The following is a 16,946-nucleotide window of genomic DNA, read 5'->3' as shown; positions in this document are numbered from 1 at the left end:
CGACGGCGACTTCTGGGACTGTTTCGGTGGCTGAAAATGACTGTTTTGGCTGCGTTTTTATGGCTGAAAATCGGGGAGCATCTGCAACCAATTGGGGGGGGGATCTGCTACTGTATCTAAGGCTGAAAATGCTGTGGTTTGATGCATTTCAGGGCTGAAAACAAAAACGCTGGCTGATCTTATCTCTTGCCAAAAACGCCACGGAGATCTGGGTCAGAGAACCAAAAACGCTGGGCCTTGGGCTGAAATTGTTGAGCTTTTGCAAGGGTTATCTAGCGTTACTAGATCCTGCTGCTGCTGTTGGTAACTGGGGAAAACGCCAAGCACTGGGGGATGATGGCGATAGCTACTGAAGATGAAAAACGCCAAGGGAAGTGGGAGGATGGCGAGGGTCTACTGCGGGGGGGGGGTACTGCTGAGAAGTTGCCTGTTGAGCGGGAAGCTCCTGTTGCCTCTTCTGCCAGAAAGTGTGAACTTTGGTTTGCTTATATATTAACTTAGCAAAATTGCCCTACCTACTTTTGTAGGAAAGTCACTTAAAAATAATAAGTGAAAATCCCAATAAATAGGAAAATAGGCTAAATGCACAAGAAAATTCCCCTAACTGATGCGAATGGATTTTGATGGGAATTTCGATGATCATGTCGTGTGCAACCGGAGGATATGCATCTATGCTAAGTGACTGGGCATGCACGGTCTACGAATAGACTCACAAAAGTGCCAGATCACTGCTAATCTAAACTGACTGAACCCTGTTGTGGTGTAGCTTGTCCACGGACACTTGTCCACGGACACATAGGGTTGAGATGTGTCACGTGACAGCTGAATTTTTTGGTCTTTCCGGGCTGAATCTGCTACTTCTGAGGACTGAATCTTGCTGGTCTTTCTATTGCTGAAAATCGCCAGGGGCTGAACTTGCAAAGGCTGGAATCTGCAAGCGCTAGGAATGTCAAAAACACTAGGCTTGCAACTTCAGAAAACGCTAGGATATGGGGACTCCAAAACGCTAGGTTGTTGGGTCTTTGTGGCGATGATGCTGATACAAAACGCTAGGCTTGGCTTGCTTGCGGCGAGGATCTGCTGATGCAAAAACGCTAGCTTGTTGTGGATGAAGGAAACGCTAGGGGATGCTGCTTCTTCTTGCTTGGTGGGGGAAACTCCCAAGGTCTTGTTGAGAAGTTGTCTGCTGAGCTTGGCTCTTGTTGCCTCTTCTGCCAAATAGAGCTAGCTCTAGTTTGCTTATATACAAACTTACTCAATTTGCCCTACCTACTTTCCAACAAAAGTCACTTAAAAATAATAAGTGAAAAATGTCAAAAATAGGTAAAATAAGTTAAATGCATTGGAAAATTCCCCTAAAGGATTCTGATGGGAATGCTTATGATCATGCTGTGTGCAACCAGAGGATATGCATCTACACTAAGTGACTGGGCATGCACGGTCTACGAATAGACTCACAAAAGTGCCAGATCACTTCTAATCTAGACTGACTGGATTGACTGAACCCTTGTCGTGCTGTAGCTTGTCCACGGACACATAGGGTTGGATGTGTTACGTGACATTCCCTCCTTTTCAAAGTGAGGTATTGGTACCGAACTGTATGCCGTCGAGGGAGATCGCCAATAGCATCCGGAATCCTGGAAGGGACTCTTCGCCGGCCCACTCTGATGTGTGGGTCATGCGGTACTTGAACTTCATAAAGGTCTGCAACGCTTGCTTCTTTGGGCCGCGCCGAAAGCGACACAAAGTCTTCTGTGTCTCCTTCAATGCTTCAACTTCGTCGAGAGTCATGCTTCTTTCTTCTTCAAGAATCTCCATGGCTGAAAATTCCTGAAACCACTTCCAACACAAAAACATGAACATACCTATTCCATGTAAAGTGAGTGGAAAAAATCTTGTCTTCTCGAAAGACTGTGCATGCAATGTAGATGAACAAAGAGACGGAGTGCCAAACCGTTCATCAAACACATGCAAACAATGAGATCGAATCGTTCTCTTCTGATCTAAAGCAATCAACTGTGGCAATTCACAACGGAAATGCCCATGCTTGGTGCTCATACTTTCATGTGCTCTTTCTACAACTGTGTCGTGCCAAGGAAGAGACATGGAATTTGACTTCCTTGAATGCATACTTTTCAGCTTTTCATGAACAATCCGCATACATTCGTGCTTATTCATGAGTGAAACGTGCTCAACGTACAATATGTCATGCCTAGTAAAAGGGATCACATAAAGACGCTGATGAAAATACAGGAAACGATCACAAATGAAACACTCGTACAATGCGTGCGTATCAATCATGCGAACACATAATACTTCCTGTGAGGGTGCTTTGGACCTAGGCTCGAGAGCCAAGATCGCTTCTTCTTGAATGATCGAATCTTCCTGGTGGGGTTCTTTGTACCTCTACTCGAAAGCCAAGATTGGTTCTTCGTGATTGATCGAATCTACAACAAGGTTAGCTTCGCTAGAAAAAGCATCCACTAACACATCATCCTTGTGAACAACCACATCTTCTTCATGCAACTCATCATGGTTGTGAGAAATCACATCTTGATCATGCAAATCATCATGCTCATCATTAACATCCAAATCATCATGCTTATCATTGTCATTCAAATCATCATCATGCAAATCATGTGTATCATGCTTTGGAGAAGAAGAGACTGAGAGAGTCTCCTTCTCATGAATTCTTTCAGTCTTGTCCTGCATATTAGCAATGAGAGAGGGAGAATGAACAATGTTCTCTCCACGAATGACAATGGGAGAATCACTTTTGGCATGGAGAGTGAAAGTGTTAGCCTCCCAATCAATGAGAGGGTTAAGATCACGAAACCATCGAATGCCAAAAATCATATCACATCCTGAGAGAGGAGAGACAACAAATCTTCTAGTGAAGGCAGCTTGTTGAATTGCAAACAACACACCAAGACACTCTTGCGTGATGAGAGAGTCCATACCGGGAACAAAGCCAGAAACCTCGAGAGGAGATTTTTGACTAACTTCTAGGCGGGCTCTCTCAACAAGAGAGGGACTGATCACATCATGCATACTACTTGGGTCAAACAATATGACAAAACGCTGCCCCGACACCTGACCATAACATTTAGTGAGAGACTCATCAATGGGAGGGTCAAGAGAAACTTGGGGCACACGTGTTATCATTAATTGCATTGACAGAGGAAGTGGGTTCTGTGGATTCTTTAGATTCATTCGATTCAAGCTTAGGACGTTCTTTTTATGTGACCCTTAATGTGACAATGAAAACAACGACCTTTCTTAGAATAAGTGCTTTGCTCTTCTGACATGATGTATCCTCCTACAATTCCTTGTGCTACCTTTTCATATGGAGTAAGCTTAGGTTTAGCAATTGTGTTAGCTTTACCCTTAGATTCATTGAAAGAATTCTTTTCTGAGAGACTGTTGTAAGATTGGTTAGAAGAGTTACCATTCTTACTGTTCTTACCGTTCTGAGGGTTCTGAGAAGTCTGCGAGGTACTTATGGAAGTCTTGTTCTCCTTAGGCTTTCCCTTGTTGTGCTTCATCTCCTGTGCGAGAGCAATCGTTACTGCTTTGTTGAGATCGATTGGGTCGAAGACTTCTACATCCATCTTGATATAGTCGTCTAACCCAAAAAGGAATGCCTCTTTGCGTTCATCATCCGACTTGCGTAATTGGGTACCTAGCTGCAAAACATGATTAGAAAAAGACATAACCGGAATACCATTTTGCTTGAGAGCGTGCCAATGGTCCTTCAATCGTGCGAGGTACTGAGGTGGCATAAACCGCACCTTGAGCTTGTTTTAGAAATCAGCCCAATTGAAGGAAAGGGGCGTGAATTCGTCGGCTTCCTCTAGGTGTGCGGCTAACTGTGCCTCTTGCCAAGCGTGGTACCAATTGATGGCATCATCGGCAAGGTACATAGTTGCCGTCAAAACTTTGCTATTTCCTGTCTTCTTAGTTGTCGCAAAATAAGCATTAAATTGATGCAACCAAGAATGAATAATCGTAGCATCCATCTTACCATCATACTTACTGAAAATCAACTTTTCTGTGATTGGATTATTGGAATCCGCATCGTGGCTTGCTCCACTCGAGGAACACCCACGATCTTTGGCTGGTTCGGACTTCGAGGCAAGTACTTGTCGAACCAATTCTTGAGTGCGTAGTTCTCTTTGAGCCTCAGGCTCGACCTCCAAGGCCACTCTTTGAGCTTCACGCTCGGCTTTTCTTTCGTTTCGTTCATCGCGCTCGCGTTCTAAAGCAAGGCGATTTGCTTCTTGTTGTGCGGCAATTCTTTCGTTTCTTTCTTCGCGCTCGCGGTCCTTGGCTTCCTGTTGTTCTACTTTTCTTGCTAGTTGTGCCAACGCAACTTGATTCGTTTATTGTTGTTGTGCCATCATCTCCAACATTGACTTGACCATCTCCTCCATGGAAGTTGGTACAACTCGTGGCGTAGATGGCGAAGGGGGAGGGTCGGAAAAATCTCTTGGTGGGGAGAACTCTTCATCGCCTCTCTCATGCTCACCACCTGTATGCGAAGTATCCATTCCGCTTCGGGTGATGACCATGCACTAGGATTTTGTGTTTTTGGGTTCTTGGGTTCTTGAGGGTCTTGAAGTTCTTGAGGTTTTTGAGGGTCTTGATGTTCTTGAGGTTTTCTTTCGCTTGCAATCTGTGTTTGAGAAGGATCTTCTCTTCACCCAAGTTCTACTCCTTTCCGCGGGCGCACCCCTTGGCGGCCTTGCGCTCATCATTATCATTCAAATCAGCATGCTTATTATCATGCAAATACTGTGTGTCATGCTTGGGAGAAGAAGAGACTGAGAGAGTCTCCTTTTCCTAATTCTGTTGCATCTGTGCCTTCATTTGAGAAAAGAGTCCCAACATCTCTTGCATTCTTGCTTTGTTCTCGCGAGATCAAATCTTGCTTGACTTTCTTTTTCTTCCAAGTCGTACTGACGCTCTATGGCTGCCATTTCTTCTTCATAGTCACGATCTATGGCTGCCATTTCTTCTTCGTAGGCCTTTCTTTCTGCTTCCCTTCACTTTGTTTGTGATCATAGCACTCTCTCATTAAGAACGGAAGGCTCTACCTTCCATAAGAACAAAAGGAACCTTGAGCACAGTTCGGAGCACTCATCTTGAGCAAAGCGCAGACATTCATTCTGTCACCAACGTGTGACTACTATCTATCCTTTTTGTTGATTTCTTTCTTATTATCTATTTACTTTCACTTTTTGGAAACACCCCTCGGGAAATCTAACTGCCCTGCATTGCATAGCTAGTGTGGAACTGTCCAGAGGGAGTCCAGGCCTGAGGGCAAGAGAGCACTAAGGTTGGACAAGGACTATGGTTAGCCAAGTGGGGTCATTGACTAGCCAAAGTGGAATCCTTTGCTACAGAGGCTACATTTCAGTTTTGGATGTGGTCGCAGTGTACAAAGAGGGTCGGATGACCTAGAAAGATACAATGGCAGCATCTCCTAAAATTTAGGGAACTGCTATTTTGGGACCTGAAAATGTGTTGACGTCATTACCTCCGGAATGACAAGGGGAACATTTTCTTACTCTGCCGTGAAGTCAACTGGGCAACCGGTTGGGAGATTTTTAGGCCGCAACCCCGAAACGGGAAAATGCTTATAAATGTGCCAAGTGGCACCTTCTGGTGCACTTGCCTCATGCAACAAGAAGTGGCGCTGAATTTTAAGCTGGGAGAGGCTCATTTGCAGCTTTTGTCACAGGTTAAGAGCTATGGAGTGCTTGCTTTCCCTCTTATGCACAGTGCGGTGCCAGGAGTGATGCCCTGCACGCTACGCACTGCCCTCTCTCTCCCCTTTGGCAGTATGTTATGCCCCTCTAGTGGGCTCTTCATTTGACCAATGTACAGTTGTGTGGGTTCATGCGCGATTGCCGAGGCAAGAGCCTCTTGCACAGGTACTAGATTAGCTAGCGGCTAATCCCCCCGCAGGTACAGGTGAATTCGGAGAGGTTTCACGCCAGAAATCTCGTCCGATTCAAAGGGCAAGTAGCCCTACAGGTGCGGGAGCTCGAGGACTTGCTAGGGATGCGACCGGCACGCGAAACGGAGCCCGAAACAGCGAATTACAGCCTGCTGTGTATTTTTGCAGGTTTAGGGTTTTGGCCCTAAACGGACCCTAATACCCCCAGGAGGTTCGGGGACGCAAGGGGACCGCTGTACAGGCGATCTGGCGCATTTTCAGGGCTGAAAACAGAGAATTCAGCGTGCTGCAGATTCTCGCCAGGTTTTGCAAAGTGCCCGTATGCGTCGGGAAAGTCGGTCAATGCGTGGGAATATTGACCGTGAAGGGTTCTAGTACCGTTATGCTGCCGAAATCGGGCTGGAACAGAGGAAATTCAGCCGAGTTTGTGCGGGGCAGCTTGTAGGGAACCACAGCGTTTATTCCCTCTTTTGAACAATAAAGAAATACCGAAAGGGGCGCCTAAGTTAGGGGCCAATCTGGTGTCCGTCTACTCATACAGGTGCAATCTAGCAACCTGTATCCCTCTCCCCCTTTGTTGTGTCTTGAAAGTACAGGTAAAATAGACGACTAATAATGGGTGAAAGCTAAATCAAGGTTTAAAGTAAAGTCTACCGCCCTTTTTGGATCATACAGGCCGGTTTCATGGTTCCATCTACGGGATTATATCACTTTTTCCCATAGAAGTGAGCCTTGGTCAGTTTTGGACTTGAAGACACAGGGGATCATAGACCAGACACAGGGAATTGCAATTATGGCTGACAGACCAGATGATGTGACTGAAGAGGTTTCCTCTTCACAGGGTCAACAGACACATGAAGTGGGTGAGTCCTCAAGACCACCACAGACTGATGATGATATATTCAGGACCCAGTTGGCTACTGCTGTGGCTATGTTTACACAAGTAATGCAGAATCCGAAGTTTTTAGCCTTTCTGCAACCTCCTGTTCCGTCTCAGCAAGTTGGGTCACTGGATCATATTCAAAAGCCTGTTAAGGCTCGAGCACAGGTGATTCATACCGCACAGTCAATGGAAACACCTGTACACTTGACGGAGAACATGCAGTCTCCACAACGTATGCCTAAGGTGCAAGAACAGGTGGTTGAGATGCCAGTCTTTCAAGCTGTACCAGTTCAGCCCGCCACCTTTCAGCAGCCTATAGCTGGTTCTAATGGGCAGGGAAGCAACTTACAGGCTATGCAACAAGTCTTCCCACCACCTTCAGTACACCCTGGCTATTTTGGAGGTGGATCGGTATTCCAGAGCATGGCTGGTCATGCACCTGGAAATCAGTTTTACACGCCAGGAACAGTGTTTGGCGGTTCTCAAACGATGATGCCTAACCCCATGTACAGTGTCATGGGTATGCAACCAGGGTTTCAAAGCACTCAGGGACAATTTGGGATGCCACAAGCAAATTTTGGTATGGCTGGAATTACAAATCAGCAGCCAAATATGGCATTTCCAAGTCAAGTTAATAGCGGCCAAGGAACACAGATGAACCTTAATAGTGTTCCCATGTTTCAGTCACTTCCATATGACAATTTAACGCCGCTGGAGAGGCCAACTCCGTACAAAGAAGGTGGCAAAGGAGTGTCATTCACGACCTTTACAGGGTTTGATGACAGGAAGAAGGCTCTTTCATTCCTCCAGCAGTTTGACAAGGCCTATGCAGGGGGAAACTTTACAGAGGCTTCAAAGGTCCGCAAGGCAGCCACTTTCTTGACAGGGAATGCGGGACAATGGTGGACAACTTTATTGCTTCAAGGGCAAGCTCCGTCCACATGGATTTACTTCAAGCAGATTTTTGCAGCAGCATGGTTATCTGATGATTTCGAAGCAGATGTCATGACAGAATGGCACCAGCTTAATGCTGCCACTTGCAGAAATCTGGATGATTACAATCGGAAGTTTTGGAAAGCTCTACTTCCAGTAACTTCCTATAGGTTTGTGCCATTGACAGAACAGATTGAAAAATACTGTTGTGGCCTACCCAAAGGATTGAGAAAATACTGCACGAAGACAAAAGTCACTACTTTGACGCAGCTCATCGAGGTAGCAAACACTGGCAATGGTTTGCTCAAGGGAGAAGATTGTGAATTTAACACTGGCGTCAAGGCAGGATCAGGCAAGAAAAATTCAGCCAAGAAGCATGTTCCCAATGAGGCTCCTAAAGGGACTCAGGAGTCAGCCAATGCAGGGACAGACAAAGCTACGGCTGAATCAGAAAAAGGACCAGCAAAGAAATGGAAAAGACGTTTTCCTCGCAAGTCAGAAGAGCAAAAGAAGGTCCTGAGGACAGAGAACAAATGCTTTATATGTGAGCAGCCTGGCCACATTGCTTACAACTGTCCTACAAAGAAAAGGCCAGCTGATTCTGAAGACAAGGAGGACAGGAAAGGAAAGAAGCCCATGGCTGGTCTAGTGCCAGATATGGTGGGCGACAAGCCAAATTCAGATGCAAGTGAGCTTTGTAGAGCATGGGGAAAGGTTAGGGATCAAACAGTGCTTATCTTCTTTGATCCAGGTGCCAAAGCCAACTTTATTTCCCCAGAATTGGCTTCAAAGTTGGGAATCAGACCTGAAGAGATGGGGTATACAGCAGAGGCAGGTTTGGCATGTCCTGGCCATACAGAGGCTGTGACACCCATCATTGGAAAGTTGCGTCTACATATCCAGTCCTATGTAGATGCTGAAGAATTTTACATCATGGCACTGGACGGATGTGATGTGTTGTTAGGTATTCCTTGGTTGTTTCGTGTACAGGGAATCATGGATGCCTACAACAAAAAGATCACTGTACAGAGCAGGGGAAAGACTCACATTCTGGATGTAAAGCTTAAAGGGGAGTCTATTCCTACTGTATCAGCTTCTGCTATTACTTCTGTAATGAAAAAGCATCTTTCTGCGTACTTGGTTTTTGCACGTGAAGTGTCAGATTGTGATGAATCAAATTTATCTGTGCTAGATAAAGAAAGGTCAATGTTTTTACAACAGTATAGTGACTGTTTTTCCGATTCATTACCGTCTCAATTACCGCCAGAGAGACCCGAGGACCATGCGATAGATTTGGTGCCAGGCTGTAGCCCACCAAATAAGCCTCCGTACAGGGTTAGTGCGGCTCAGCAGAAAGAGATAATGGGCCAAGTACAGGAGTTGTTAGAAAAGGGGCTGATTCAGCCCAGTTCATCTCCATTCTGTTCTCCAGTGTTGTTGGTGCAGAAAAAGGATGGCTCATGGTGTATGTGCATCGACTACCGTGCACTGAACAAGAATACCATCAAGAATAGGTTCCCTATACCTAGAATTGATGATATTATGGACAAATTAGAAGGAGCAGCTATGTTTAGCAGGATAGATCTAAAGAGTGGGTATCATCAGATCCGCATTAGATCAGAGGATGTGCACAAGACTGCTTTTAGAACGACGTTTGGCCTTTACGAATTTTTAGTGATGCCCTTTGGTCTCACAAATGCTCCTGCTACGTTCAATAGGATGATGGACAGAATTTTCCGTCCACACCAGCAGTTTGTTGGTACGTTCTTTGATGACATGATAGTCTACTCAAAGAATGAAGAGGAGCATAGGCATCACTTGGCCATTGTGTTCAAAGAGCTACGCAGTCATAGGTTGCTCATCAATGCAAAGAAAAGTGAGTTTTTTCTGGAAGAGATTCACTTTCTGGGACACATTGTCTCAAAGGATGGTGTCAGAATGGATCCTGCAAAAGTTGAAGCGATCAAGTCATGGCCAAATTTGAAGACGGTGCATGATGTCCGAAGCTTTTTGGGACTATGCTCCTATTACAGAAGGTTTATCGGAAATTTCGCTGAGATTGCTTCACCTTTACATGCTCTTCAAAAGAAGGCAGTCACTTTCAGATGGACACAGAAAGAGATTTCAGCTTTTAATCTCTTAAAGGAAATGATGACTTCAGATCCAGTCATTGTGTTGCCAGATCTTAGGAAGTCATTTGTGGTCCAGTGCGACGCCTGCGGTAGTAGCATTGGTGCTGTGCTAATGCAAGATGGCAGGGTAGTAGCCTATGAGAGCAGAATTTTGCAAGGGCCAGAGATGACCATGCAGGTCTATGAGAAAGAGTTACTGGCTGTGATTCATGCGCTCTTAAGTTGGAAACACTACCTGCTAGGTGCAGATTTCGTTGTCCAAACGGATCATCAGACCTTGCGATACTTCTTGACACAAACAAAGTTATCTGAAAAGCATATGCGATGGGCAAATATTTTGTCCATGTTCCATTTTCAGATTGTGCATGTGGAAGGCAAGAAGAACGTTGTGGCTGATGCCTTGTCAAGGAAGCCACAAATTTCAGCTGTGTCGATTCCTTATCATCATGAACTTGATGATATGAGAGAACAGTTTGCAAATGATGAAGATTTTGCAAGGGTCTTCGAGCAGCTAATGGATGGACAACGTCATGAACACTATCTTCTTAAAGACGGGTTCATGATGATGCATGGCAGATTGTGTGTCACAAAGCCATTGCGACGCAAAGTTATGGAAGAGAGTCATGTCCCACCGTATGCAGGGCATCGTGGTATCGATGCTACAGTTAAAGCGGTTGAGACATTCTTCTATTGGCCTACATTAAGAAGGGATGTGGATGCCTTTGTGCGAGAATGCCTAATATGCCAAAAGGTCAAGTTTGACAGGCAAAAGGCACCAGGGTTATTGCAACCACTACCTATTCCAGATAAACCATGGGAAAGTATTGCTATGGATTTTATCTTTGATCTTCCGAGAACGCAGACAGGAAACGATGGTATTTGGACCATTATTTGCAGATTCAGCAAACAGGCTCATTTTATTCCTGTCAGGAAGAAGATAAAGCCAGATCAGATGGCACGCTTGTTTATGAGCAATATTTTCAAGTATCATGGCATGCCACAGTCGATTGTTAGCGACCGTGATCCACGCATGACAAGTTTGTTCTGGAGAGGTTTGTTTGAGAATATGGGCACCACGCTCAAATTCTCTTCGTCATTTCATCCTCAAACAGATGGGCAGTCAGAAGAGGCAAATTCTACTGTCCTAGATCTGCTGAAGTGTTATGTGTCAGAGCATAAAGGAAAGTGGGAGCAGTATTTGCCATTGGTGGAGTATGCACACAATAATACAGTGCATTCATCAACTGGCAAGGCACCTTTCGAGATAGTTGAAGGTGGCAAGAAAGTTCCTCCCATACTGCATACAAAGGACAAGATATTTGAAGCAGATAAGTATGTTCAAGACATGGATGAAATGTACAAGAAGGTCAAAGTGGCCTTAGAAAGGACTCAGGCAAAGCAAAAGAAAGCAGCTGATCGTCACCGCCGTGAAGTGGTATATTCACTTGGTGATTGGGTGCTTTTACGCTTTGAAAAGGCAAGGTTAAAGAAGATGAAGGGCAAGAAAAGACTGTTTCCCAAGCTCAGCATGCGTTACTATGGGCCTTTTCAAGTATGCGACATAATCAGTGATGTTGCATATAGGCTGAAATTGCCTGACAGTTGGAAGATTCACAATGCGTTTCACGTGAGTCTTCTCAGACCCTATGTGGGTGATGTGCCAGAAGATATGCCAGCTGAAGATCAGCCGGAAGTCGAGGAACTTGACGAGATCTTGGTCCCTGAACAGATTTTGGCACACAAAGAAAGGAAAGTGAAAGGCAAGGTTGCTAGGCGTTACTTGGTAAAGTTCAGAAACTATCCACCAATGGATGCTAAGTGGATGGAAGAACGTGAACTTGCAGAGTCACCAACTGTGTTATCACTTTACCTGGAAGCCTTCGATTTGCAACCTACCTTGACCCCTTGCGTTTCAAAGCTACATGGATTGTCAGTGTGACAATGGCTTCTGAAACAAATGATGTACATGGTATTTCAAGTGAGCTCAAATCAAATACCTGTTACATGAATGTTAGAGCTGTACAGATTGTCAGTTTGGCAATTGCTCTTATGGAATGTCCAAAAGTTTGATTAGTGCTATAGAAGTGAGTATTTCTTGTCACTTTGTCAAGAATACAGTGATTGCTTCTATTGAAGAGTACATGTGTAACTGCATTCTTAAACTGTCGGTTTGGGTATGCTCGAAAGTGTTACGGGATCCAACGTGTACTATAAGACAGTGGCAAAATGTGCAGCTACCATTTTGTCATTGGAAAGTTAGTGACTCAAAGCAATGGCAGAGTGCGAAGCTACCACTATGTCATTGGGACAGGGTTCACACGCAGGCAATACATGAGTCGACGAGGTGTTGAATACACCAGGGTTGACAATGAGCATGTATGTGTCGTATATGTGTCGACAGGTGTTGAATACATCAGTGTTGACAGTAAGCATGTACGATATAGATGCAAACGAGGACGTTTGAGATTTCAAGAGGGGGGTATGTCACCAGCGTGTGACTACTATCTATCCTTTTTGTTGATTTCTTTCTTATTATCTATTTACTTTCACTTTTTGGAAACACCCCTCGGGAAATCTAACTGCCCAGCATTGCATAGCTAGTGTGGAACTGTCCAGAGGGAGTCCAGGCCTGAGGGCAAGAGAGCACTAAGGTTGGACAAGGACTATGGTTAGCCAAGTGGGGTCATTGACTAGCCAAAGTGGAATCCTTTGCTACAGAGGCTACATTTCAGTTTTGGATGTGGTCGCAGTGTACAAAGAGGGTCGGATGACCTAGAAAGATACAATGGCAGCATCTCCTAAAATTAAGGGAACTGCTATTTTGGGACCTGAAAATGTGTTGACGTCATTACCTCCGGAATGACAAGGGGAACATTTTCTTACTCTGCCGTGAAGTCAAGTGGGCAACCGGTTGGGAGATTTTTAGGCCGCAACCCCGAAACGGGAAAATGCTTATAAATGTGCCAAGTGGCACCTTCTGGTGCACTTGCCTCATGCAACAAGAAGTGGCGCTGAATTTTAAGCTGGGAGAGGCTCATTTGCAGCTTTTGTCACAGGTTAAGAGCTATGGAGTGCTTGCTTTCCCTCTTATGCACAGTGCGGTGCCAGGAGTGATGCCCTGCACGCTACGCACTGCCCTCTCTCTCCCCTTTGGCAGTATGTTATGCCCCTCTAGTGGGCTCTTCATTTGACCAATGTACAGTTGTGTGGGTTCATGCGCGATTGCCGAGGCAAGAGCCTCTTGCACAGGTACTAGATTAGCTAGCGGCTAATCCCCCCGCAGGTACAGGTGAATTCGGAGAGGTTTCACGCCAGAAATCTTGTCCGATTCAAAGGGCAAGTAGCCCTACAGGTGCGGGAGCTCGAGGACTTGCTAGGGATGCGACCGGCACGCGAAACGGAGCCCGAAACAGCGAATTACAGCCTGCTGTGTATTTTTGCAGGTTTAGGGTTTTGGCCCTAAACGGACCCTAATACCCCCAGGAGGTTCGGGGACGCAAGGGGACCGCTGTACAGGCGATCTGGCGCATTTTCAGGGCTGAAAACAGAGAATTCAGCGTGCTGCAGATTCTCGCCAGGTTTTGCAAAGTGCCCGTATGCGTCGGGAAAGTCGGTCAATGCGTGGGAATACTGACCGTGAAGGGTTCTAGTACCGTTATGCTGCCGAAATCGGGCTGGAACAGAGGAAATTCAGCCGAGTTTGTGCGGGGCAGCTTGTAGGGAACCACAGCGTTTATTCCCTCTTTTGAACAATAAAGAAATACCGAAAGGGGCGCCTAAGTTAGGGGCCAATCTGGTGTCCGTCTACTCATACAGGTGCAATCTAGCAACCTGTATCCCTCTCCCCCTTTGTTGTGTCTTGAAAGTACAGGTAAAATAGACGACTAATAATGGGTGAAAGCTAAATCAAGGTTTAAAGTAAAGTCTACCGCCCTTTTTGGATCATACAGGCCGGTTTCACATTCCGTTGCACCTAACAACGACACTGATGATTGTGGTTGAAAGCGCTGACTTCAGAGGCTGAAAACGTTGCTATATCTTGCTGAAAAACGCTGAGGCTGGCTGGTACAGTCTGTTGAAAACGCTGTTGCAGGTTGTTAGAAAACGCTGATGCAGGCTTATATAAAACGCTAGTTGGCTGATTTGAAAACGCTGGCTGCTGAAGTGACTGGCGCTAGGGCTGAAGATGCTTGTAGAAAACGCTAATGCTTGCTGAGTTTCTTGTTGAGGAGAAATGCCAGAGGGCCTGCTGCAGAGTCTGCCTGTGCTCTCTTGGTTTCTTCTGCTTCTACTGAGTGATTACCAGGTTTCTTTTATATTCACTTAGCAAATTTGCCCTACCTAGTCTCCCAACAAAGTCACTTATTAATAATAAGTGAAAAATGGATAAATAGGGAAAATGGGTTCTGTGCAATGTAAAATGCTCATGATGGTTACTGATTGTCATGCTGATGATCATGCTGTGTGCAACCAGAGGATATGCAACTACTCTAAGTGCCTGGACATGCATGGCCTGCGCACTGTTAGGTTTAATGGCCATGTGGCCGACAGCCCATCACTAACTGCTACTAACCCTAAGTGTACAACTATACACTTGTGTGAGCCACTAACATAAAGTAGAGTGTGTATTGTGCCTAAGTGCATAAGATAGCGACGACGATGCGCTGAAAAGCAGATGCTGAAATCTGCGGACAACGGGCTGAATCTGAAAACGTTGGTTGATCTGACGGTACGGTGAGGATCTGCTGCAGATAGGTGAGATCTGTGAGGCTAGGGGCTCATGTGCTGTGTCTAAGTGCTGAAAACTGAAAACGCTGATGCTAGGGGCTGATCTGTCGTCGAAAACTGCAAAACACTAGGCAATCTGCAATCTATAGGCTTCAAGTGGTGGGATCTGGAAATGCTGGCTGATCTGGGAAGTCCAAAAACGCCAGGCTTGTCTTGTGGCTGAAAACACTAAGTCTCCTGCCGGTGCACTACAAGTCATTGGACCTTCTGCTGCCTCTTCTGCCAGAAAGTGCTATCGCTAGGTTTTATTTATAGACACTTAGCAAATTTGCCCTACCCAGTTTCCCAACAAAGTCACTTATTAAATAATAAGTGAAAAATGGATAAATAGGAAAAACGGGTTCTGTGCATTGTAAAATGCTCATGATGGGTACTGACTGTCATGCTGATGATCATGCTGTGTGCAACTAGAGGATATGCAACTACTCTAAGTGCCTGGACATATTTGGCCTACGCACAAGCTCACAAAGGTGCTAGAACACTTCCTAAGTTGACCTGAACCCTGGAACTGAAGTAGCTTGTCCACATGCACATAGGGTTAGATGTGCACGTGACAGTCGCACTGCATAGGCCAATCTTGGGAGACTATCTACCCCCTCGTCGGCGCACCCCACATGCAACACCCGGTATACAATTGGTTGCTATTTTCCGACGCTCAAGGTGCACGGTCCCACGTGCAATGGCAGGCCTGCTATTCCAAGAGTGGGAGGAGTATCATCAAAGGGTTGCAAACACAACCAAAAACACGAGAGAATTTTTTTTCCCGGGATTAGCGTTGCTAATGGTCACCAAGGGGTATATCTAGGGCTGATTTGCGCTCGATGTGAGAGAAATCAAGGATTGAAAGCTGGCTGCAAAAACGCAGTTCTGCAGCACCACGATTGAGGGATGAAAACGCAGATGATGATGGAGCAAATGGTGGAGATCAATGGGAGTACTTAATGCGGCTAGGAAATGGCCTAGGAGAGGCTCAATGAGTTGCCAAAGGACCGGGGTTGCAGCAGGTAGGTTAGCCTTGGCGGATCCACAGCATTCCTGGTGAAGGAAATGGCTGAAGACTGAAAATGCTGAGCTGATTTGCTGATCCGCCGCTTGTCCACGGTGAAGGGCCAAAACGCCAAGTGTTGCGGATGCAAAACGCTAGGGCTGATCTTTGGTGCTGGCTGATTATGACCCAAAACGCTGGCTGATCTGCTCCCTTTATAGGGCAAAGTATTGCTTATAATTTTTTAAAATTTAGGTAGGGCAAACTTGGAAGATAGTTATTAAAAACAAATCATTTGAAATGATTTATTAATAAACTTGTCAGGCAAAGTTTTTGGGTGAAACCGTTGAACATCTTCCCACCCGGGAATCCGATACGCTTGTACAAACCATTTATGCAAGAGGGTTCCAAAACTGGAAAACCTAATCTATTGGACTCATCCGGACATGTAGGTCTTGGGAACAGGCCCACAAAATTGCTAGTACTAATTCTCCTAGGATTCTAGACACTCCTATCTAGGGATAGGTGGGAAATTGGCTGTGGAGGTCGATGAAGCATGTCCACGTGGCACACAGAGCCATGTGCACATGACAGCGTTTCCTCTTAGTGGTCGAGTCTACATTCTTCAAATGACCATTTCACTTCCCAGTTTCCCCTTTTTGTTGTTTCAATCTTGTATTTTTTTTGGTCTCCTTTCTCCTTTGTGCTCAGGGCTTGGCACCTTCTGCTGTCCTCAGTCAATTGGGGGCATGTTACATTTTGTAGTCTTCAGAGTGAAAAGAGGAACTGTTCAGGACTATGATTGAAACTTCTGGTTTGAGTTTGTGAATGTACTTTAGAAGACTTGCTCACAATGGTTAAGAGCGCTCTTCTGAGATCCAATATTCATTCCTACAATTTTAGTGTCGAAGCTTGTAATGAAAGTTTGACATATTATTTTCATATTCCAAACACATTGCCTATGCATACAGGTATGAAAGTATGAAATAAGTATGCTTTAGACCCGTAGAAAATACCATATGTTGGATTTCATACGTTGTAAAGGTTTTTTTTTTTTTGGGGGGGGGGGGGTGATGTGACAAGATGCATGAATTTATTTTATCTTCAGACAATAATACTTCATAGCATAAAACCCCTACATGTCAGAATCTAAAAGTTACGACTTAAGAGGCTAGAGCACATGTGCACAATGCAAATCCTAGATTTCAAACTTTCAAAGGCCCACAAAACAAAGACTCTCAATCATAGTAATTTGGAATGACT

At 45.2% G+C, this 16,946-nt stretch overlaps 1 protein-coding gene across 1 annotated transcript in view; it reads left to right on the top strand.

Annotated features, from left to right (window-relative positions):
* LOC147427365 (uncharacterized) overlaps nt 1-16,946 on the top strand; it is an 84,832-nt gene that overhangs the window by 24,340 nt on the left and 43,546 nt on the right. The window lies entirely within an intron of this gene.

Source organism: Adiantum capillus-veneris, chromosome 23 (genome assembly GCF_014529385.1).
Source record: "Adiantum capillus-veneris isolate H3 chromosome 23, ASM1452938v2, whole genome shotgun sequence".
NCBI classification, from domain to species: domain Eukaryota; kingdom Viridiplantae; phylum Streptophyta; class Polypodiopsida; order Polypodiales; family Pteridaceae; genus Adiantum; species Adiantum capillus-veneris.
The sequence above is the reverse complement of the archived record's forward strand: the minus strand, read 5'-3'. Positions and strand labels throughout refer to the sequence as shown.